This window comes from Nannobrachium achirus (assembly GCF_963921795.1).
Source record: "Nannobrachium achirus genome assembly, chromosome: 20".
NCBI classification, from domain to species: domain Eukaryota; kingdom Metazoa; phylum Chordata; class Actinopteri; order Myctophiformes; family Myctophidae; genus Nannobrachium; species Nannobrachium achirus.
The window spans coordinates 24,769,742-24,776,656 of NC_137827.1; the positions used below are offsets into that span (position 1 = coordinate 24,769,742).

The window sequence follows — 6,915 nt, forward strand, 5'->3', positions numbered from 1 at the left end:
TGGGCTGGCTGCAGGGACGTGCAGAGAACGTTAGAGAGGCAGGGGCTGACATTTCTAAAAGGGCCTTTTGGTGAAAATCTCGAAAATAGCAGACCTCCAAGCTCACAACGCGTCGCAGCGGACGCGTCGCGCTGCGACGCGTTGTGAGCTTGGAGGTCGGCTATTTTCGATGCTTGATTTCTACACAGAGAGGGCAATTCCTTCAACGTGAGATGCTGCATTCAAGTCCAGGAGAGTTTGGACAAGGCAATTCTCTTGAATGCTGCCTTCAGGTATGGCATGGAAAGGAGGCATTTGCATTTCTTTCACCATTGTAAAAACATGGTCTAGAGAGGGCACTTTTTTACAGATGGATAAAAGGGCAAGGGCTCAAGCCCCCTTTGATGTCTATGTGTGCACGTGCCTGGCTGGCCGTACAGTATAGGCGGTGCAGGTTGTGCTTCAGCTCACCTCCATGCTGTTCAGGCTTTAGAACGGCCTGCTGCAGGGGCTTAGTCAGGTCTTAGACCACAGCAAATAGCAGACCACCATACAGGGAAGGTGGGAGGGGAGATGAGAGGGAGGGAGAGAGAGAGAGAGAGAGAGAGAGGGAGAGAGCAGGGACTTGCAGAGAATCTTAGAGAGGCAGGGGCTGAAATTTTCTAAAAGGGCCTTTTGGTGAAAATATCGAAAATAGCAGACGTCCAAGCTCACAACGCGTCACACTGCGACGCTTTGTGAGCTTGGAGGTCGGCTATTTTGGTGCTTGGTACCACACTGAACTAAGCATAATCAAGTGAATACTGGAGATGTGGTGTAACGGAATGGATTTCCACACAAGTGAGGGCAATTCTTTCAACATAAGATGATGCATTCAAGTTCAGGAGAGTTTGGACAAGGCAATTCTCGTGAATGCTGCCTTCAGGTTGGAACGAGGGCATTTGCGTTTCTTTCACCATAGTAAAAACTGCATTCATGGTCTGGAGAGGGCACTTTCTTACAGACAGATAAAAGGGCAGGGGCTCAAGCCCCCTTTCTTGTCTATGTGTGCACGTGCCTGAGAGAGAGAGAGAGAGGGAGAGAGAGAGAGAGAGAGACAGACGTGAGAAGGTGGACAGATGGGGCAGGGATCAGGGTCCCTCTGTCCCTCTCTCTCTCTCTCTCTCTCTCTCTCTCTCTCTGTCCTTCTGTGACTGTTCTGTGGTTGTTCTGGGTTTCATCCATTATGTACTGGAGAGCGGTGACCAGATGATGAGATTGACCGCCGGCCTCTCCTCTCTGTCTCCTCTTGACGTCATCACACACACAGATCACCTGTTCCTGGGCCAACTTCCTGTTGTTGTGCTGACGGCGGACCGCGTGAGCGTTTGCTGCCGCGCAACTTTTATGACCAGGGGCGTCACAAGGGGTAGGAAAGTGGGACTGAGTTACTGGGGCCCAAGGTGGAGGGGCCCTAATAACTTTATCTCAGATATACAAGCTCACAGCGTGGCACCGAGTGCCGCGCTGCGAGCTTGTAGATCTGCTATTTTTGAAAAGTTGTGAAAATGTGTGAAAATCTTTGAATGTATTTTTTAAGCGAACATTTCTAACTCGAATTTTGCTTCTGGGGGTCCCTGGAACTAAATATTTTGAGATCGGGGTCCGTGGCCAAATACATATCCTCTTGGGGGTCCTTGACATAGGTTTCTTGCACACATTTTCACGATTTTTCAAAAATAGCAGATATACAAGCTCGCAGCTTGTATATCTGCTATTTTTCAATAGTTAACATTCATGGGGGACCTGCAGTGAATCCTTGTACCCAGGGCCCAGAATTTGGTGTGACGCCCCTGTTTACGACCCCCGCGTTTTCAGGATTGCGCGCAAAGAATGACCAGGAAACATGCTTCTCCCGTGGAAACCGACACTCATGCAAACAGGCGTACACATGCGTTGTACACACACACGCGCGCACGTGTATGCGCGCACAAGGACGCACAGACAGTCGACAGACAGAGGAACAGAAGTTGTTTTTGCCTTCCTCTCATCTCTCTCTTGCTCCTGCATATGTTCAGCCCCTCCAACCAACCCACACCACCCTCCCCCCTCCTCCCGCCCCCGCTTGTCTGTCTGTCTGTCTGTCTGTCTGTCTGCCTGTCAGCGCCGTCTATACGTCCTTCTGTCCGTCATTACAGTAAATCAGCGAGCTCGTTTGGCTTTATCTGCGGGTCCTTCTGGCCGAGGCCAGGCGGCAGCAGATGTTTAGGAGCCGGGGACAAAATGGACCTCCCCCGCCCGCCGCCGACTCCCCCCCCCCCCGCAGAGAGCGTCTTTTCTTGCCCTCTCTTAATGGAGGCTCCTTGAAATGCTAATTCCCCAGCCATTAGCGTAGCGGTGGTCCCCGCATAGTGATGGTGGGAATGGGGAGGAGAAAAAAAAAGAAATGAGAGGGACCGCCATGTCCTAAAGCGGAACCCTTTGTCAATAGAACCCCCCGCCCCCCCCAAGCCCCCCAAGCCCCTTGGAAAACATACTTTGCCAAGGAGGGCCGACGTGAAAGTGTCCAGTGGCAGAGCGATGGATGAGATTCAGGATGGGGGGGGGGGGGGGGGGGGGGGAGAGAGAGAGAGAGAGAGATAGGGAGAAAAGGACAAAAGAGTGAATCTCACCACACACGGTGGTGGGATGTGTAACGGAATCTCTCCTCTCCTCTCCTCTCTCTCTCTCTCTCTCTCTCTCTCTCTCTCTCTCTCTCTCCCTCCCGTCATCTTTCTCTTCTTCAAAGTTGGGATCAAAAGAGGGATAATGATAATGAAGCGTGTGAATGGAATGAAAAAGAAAAAAAACAAGTGATTTGTACTCCACAATAAAAGCACCGGCGTTTAAAGGATCAGGTGGCAGCGGCGAAATTAGGAGGCTTAACTCGCTGAAAACATCTCATCAGCAGCCGCTGCCACTGTGAGGGTGTGTGTGTGTGTGTGTGTGTGTCTGTGTGTGTCTATGTGTGAGTGTGTGCTGCCGCCGACATTAACACAGCAAAGACAAAATCCTAAGAACCCTCATTTTTTTGGAGCTTTTTGATTATCGATAGAGAGGAAGTGTAGCCTAATGTTTTTTTCTTCTACTGATTCTGTCTTAAAGGAGTAGTTCACCCCTGAAAATGACTTTTTTTCTGTTTATTGGAGACTTGAGTTCAATATTTAGTTTTAGTTTTTGTCACATTCCTAAGCCAATAATTTGATTATAATTTTAAATTTACCCCCATTGATTCCGGATGGAGACTCAAATGCATTTGGGTCTCCATCCGGAATCAATGGGCTTACAAAGTGTCTCCTCAAAGGAGGCTTAGGAATGCAACAAAAACTAAAAAAATATTATTGAACTCAAGTCAACATGGGGTGAGTAGAAAAAGTCATTTTGGGGGTGAACTACTCCTTTAACAGCTGAGCGACTGCTGAGTGGTGGTGGGGCTCTTATTTATCGTCTGTCGGGTGAAAAACGCCGCTCTATTTTGATTGTCTTAAGTAGCAGCTCTTATGCCTTAACTTAAAGGCCTGTCCATACTGTCTCCGACCACACGTCGAAAAAGTCAGAACGAAAAGTTTGGTGGTCGTAGACAGTATGGACAGGCCTTTAGGTTAAGGTTAAGGCATAAGAGCTAGTACTTACAGTAAGACAATCAAAATATAGACCATGTCTAAAACTGTTACTTTTCAGGATTCTACGAGCTCAAAACATGCAAGGACTACATGCTACTGTTGATGCTCTTGTGTGTGACACTGTAGTGTGATCAAGTTTAGATCAAGTATGGAGATTAGAGGTGTCTGCCCAGCAGCAACGCTACATGTTTTTCTTTGGATCTTGGTGTAAATGGAGGCTCAGTTTGGTCACTCTGTGCACTGACTGGTGGAGAATGAAACCCTTCACACTGGGGCCTTTTCCACCGGCAAAGAACCTTGGTTCCAGAACCAGTGCCAGGTTCAACTTTCTTGGGAACCTTGGTTCGTTCTTGCGAACCGGCTTGCGTTTCCACCAGATTGAACCAGAGCCAAAGATTTGGCTCTGGGACCACAAAAAAACAAGGATTTTGTGGTTCCCGTTCGGAACCAACTTTTACGGTTCGGAACCAACTCTGGTTCTCGGTGGAAAAGCTCACCTCTGGTTCATCCCATAGGCGGGAGAAAGAACCAGAACCGGTTCTTTGCTGGTGGAAAAGGCCCCACTGTGTGCATGGGACTCTGCTGCATGATGCTAGAACACTCTCCTTCCTTCTCTCTCTCTCTCTCTCTCTCTCTCTCTCTCACACACACACACACACACACACACACACACACAGATTTATCCCTCTCGTCCCTGTCAGCAGCTGGCTGGCTGAGCCTTGTTAGTGTGTAGGTGTGTGTGTACTGTACAGTATGTGTGTATCTACGATTGCAATTCTCTCTTTTTCTCTCTGTTTCTCTGTTTCTCCCTCACTCCCTTTCTCTTTGAGTGTGCGTGCACCAACACATGCGTGCACCTGCCGATGCATGTGTCTGCGCACGCTTTCGATATATGCCCGACCGTGCGCTTAAACCTGTGCATGTGTGCCCAAGCAGATGCGACTGTGTGTACGAGTGTGTATGCGAATTGCGTGCACGCGTGCCATGTGTGTGTGAAATGCGCGTGTGCGTGCATGCCGTGCCGTGCGTGTGTGCGCAGCAGAGCTCCAGTAAAGCCTGCTGCTCTGCTCTGCTGTGCTGGCCAGGCCATGTGGCCACTTTAAAGCTGCTTTCTGAGAGGCTTGTGAAGTTGTTAAGGAGCCTCCGCTACACTGGCAGTTGGCTCTGGGAATCCCTCTGCCAGCTGTAGTCTGCACACCCCTCCTCATTTTATTTCCTCTCTCTCTCCCTCCCTCCCTCCCTCCCTCTCAGAGGCGTCAATGGGGTATGGCAAGGTATGGCAGCTGCCGTACCTTGGCTGGGAAAAAATGAAATGTAGGGGAGAGTGGGGTAAACTGAGACACCGGGTAAACTGAGACACCCCCTTGTAACTTGGCAATGGAACACATTTGTGGTCATGTGACCATTATATTTTCAAGACCCTTGAATTCCCCCCTTGCCATGAAGGAGAGGACTTGATAGTGCTGTGGAAAACATGCTTTTCTTTACAAAAATATGTTTTTTGCATGTAAAAGTAAATTATTTTGCTCACTTTACCCCCTTGATTTCTATGGTCTGTCTCAGTTTACCCCGGAGCTGGGGTAAAGTGAGACACAAGACCATTTTTTTTAAAAACAATCATATTTTGTTTGTCTTGAATTGTCTTCTGATAACTTCCATTGTTAGGAAACATCCCAAATTACTGGGAAATGTGTACATTTTTACTGATATATCTTTTAGTTCGCCTAGAGGGGAGCAAATGTAAAAAAGTGTCTCAGTTTGCCCCACTCTACCCTACTTCTTAAAATAAATTCATCGTTCCTTTTGCTATGGTATGGCGAAGGCGTGCGTGCAAGACACCAGTCATGTTGCCATAGCTTAGCTTTTGCTGAACTGACGCCACTGCTCCGTGCTCCCTCTCTCTCTTTCTCTCTCTCTCTCATGTTCCCTCTCTTCTGCTCACACACTCTCTCCCCCTCTCTTTCTCTCGCCGTTTGGTCTCCCTTCTCGGTTTTTGTTCTCTCTTTCCGTCTGTTTGTCTGTCTTTGTTTCTCTCTCTCCATATCCCCCTCCTCCTCCTCTCTTCCCCCCATCTCTCTCTCTCTCTCTCTCTCTCTGTCCCTCTGTTCTCGGTTCTAACCGTGGTATCTGCATAATCTATGTAGTGAAACATCATTGCAGACCTTCTGTCTCTGTTGGCATGGGTCCGGCGGCACATGTTTTCTCCTGTATACCTGCTCAGATCACTCCAAATGCACTTTGGCAAAGAACTTGGTGCCACGCGTGTGTGGCAACGAAGGCTATTTAGAGGGGGGTGGAAAAAACAAGACGGAAGCTTATAAGTGTATGGCGAAGATAGCTCTGGAAATATGTGTGCCACAGTCGATAGATTTAGTGCGTTTCATGATTGATCGATAGATGTATTGAGAGATGTATCGTCAGTTGAACTGATATTCACATAAAACAGGCTGTATGTGAACTGAACAAAGGGGTGCTTGAGACACAAAATCACATGCGTGCACACAAACACACATGGACGTGCAGAGAATTTTAGAGAGGCAGGGGCTGAACTATCTAAAATGGTGAAAATATTGAAAATAGCAGACCTATAGCGTCGCAGCGCGACGCGTTGTGAGCTTGGAGGTATGCTATTTTTCACTACTAGCATTCATGGTCTGGAGAGGGCACTTTTTTTTTACAGACTAATAAAAGGGCAGGGGCTCATGAAGCCCCCTTCGATGTCTATGTGTACACGTGCCTGCAAACACACACACGCATACACACACACGCACGCGCGTGCACACGTGCAGCAGAAGGCTGCGCCCCGCTCTCTCCCATCGAGTGCTGTGCGCGTGCGGCAGCTGAATTTGGCTGACCTTTCTGGGAGAGCAGAGAGCAGATGCACCTGTGTGCTGTTCCCTGGCTCCCAGTCACAGGGTCCACAGCGCACATCTGCTCTGCTCTGCTCTGCTCTCGCTCGCACACGTACGTACACGCCACGAGGACAGGACATTCTGCTCGTATTGTCGTCGTCTCCATTTACCGTGGCGCAGTGCAGGGTCCCCTGGTTGCTGCGGGGGTTATAATGGATGAAACGCTCACGAAAGCTGACATCCCCGAAATTCGCTCATTTGCGCCGCTGATGATACTCATTTTGGGAGGCGTTCGGAAACATTTGTTATGATGTTTCCGTGTTCTGCTCTTCGTACGGTGTCTACCAAACAGTGCTGTCTTTACCTGGAGTTGTAATCCTGTTGATTCAACTGGTGACTTGATGGAATAGATCACCGAAAACTGTTTTCCATATAGTATTTCA

At 48.8% G+C, this 6,915-nt stretch overlaps 1 long non-coding RNA gene across 1 annotated transcript in view; it reads left to right on the forward strand.

Moving 5' to 3' along the window:
* The first annotated feature begins 646 nt into the window (after positions 1–646).
* The window catches only part of LOC308305873, a 150,194-nt gene continuing 143,925 nt past the window's right edge, over positions 647–6,915 (forward strand). The window contains exon 1 of the long non-coding RNA XR_013963143.1: positions 647–728. This is a non-coding gene — a long non-coding RNA (uncharacterized lncRNA). The remainder of the gene's footprint in view (positions 729–6,915) is intronic.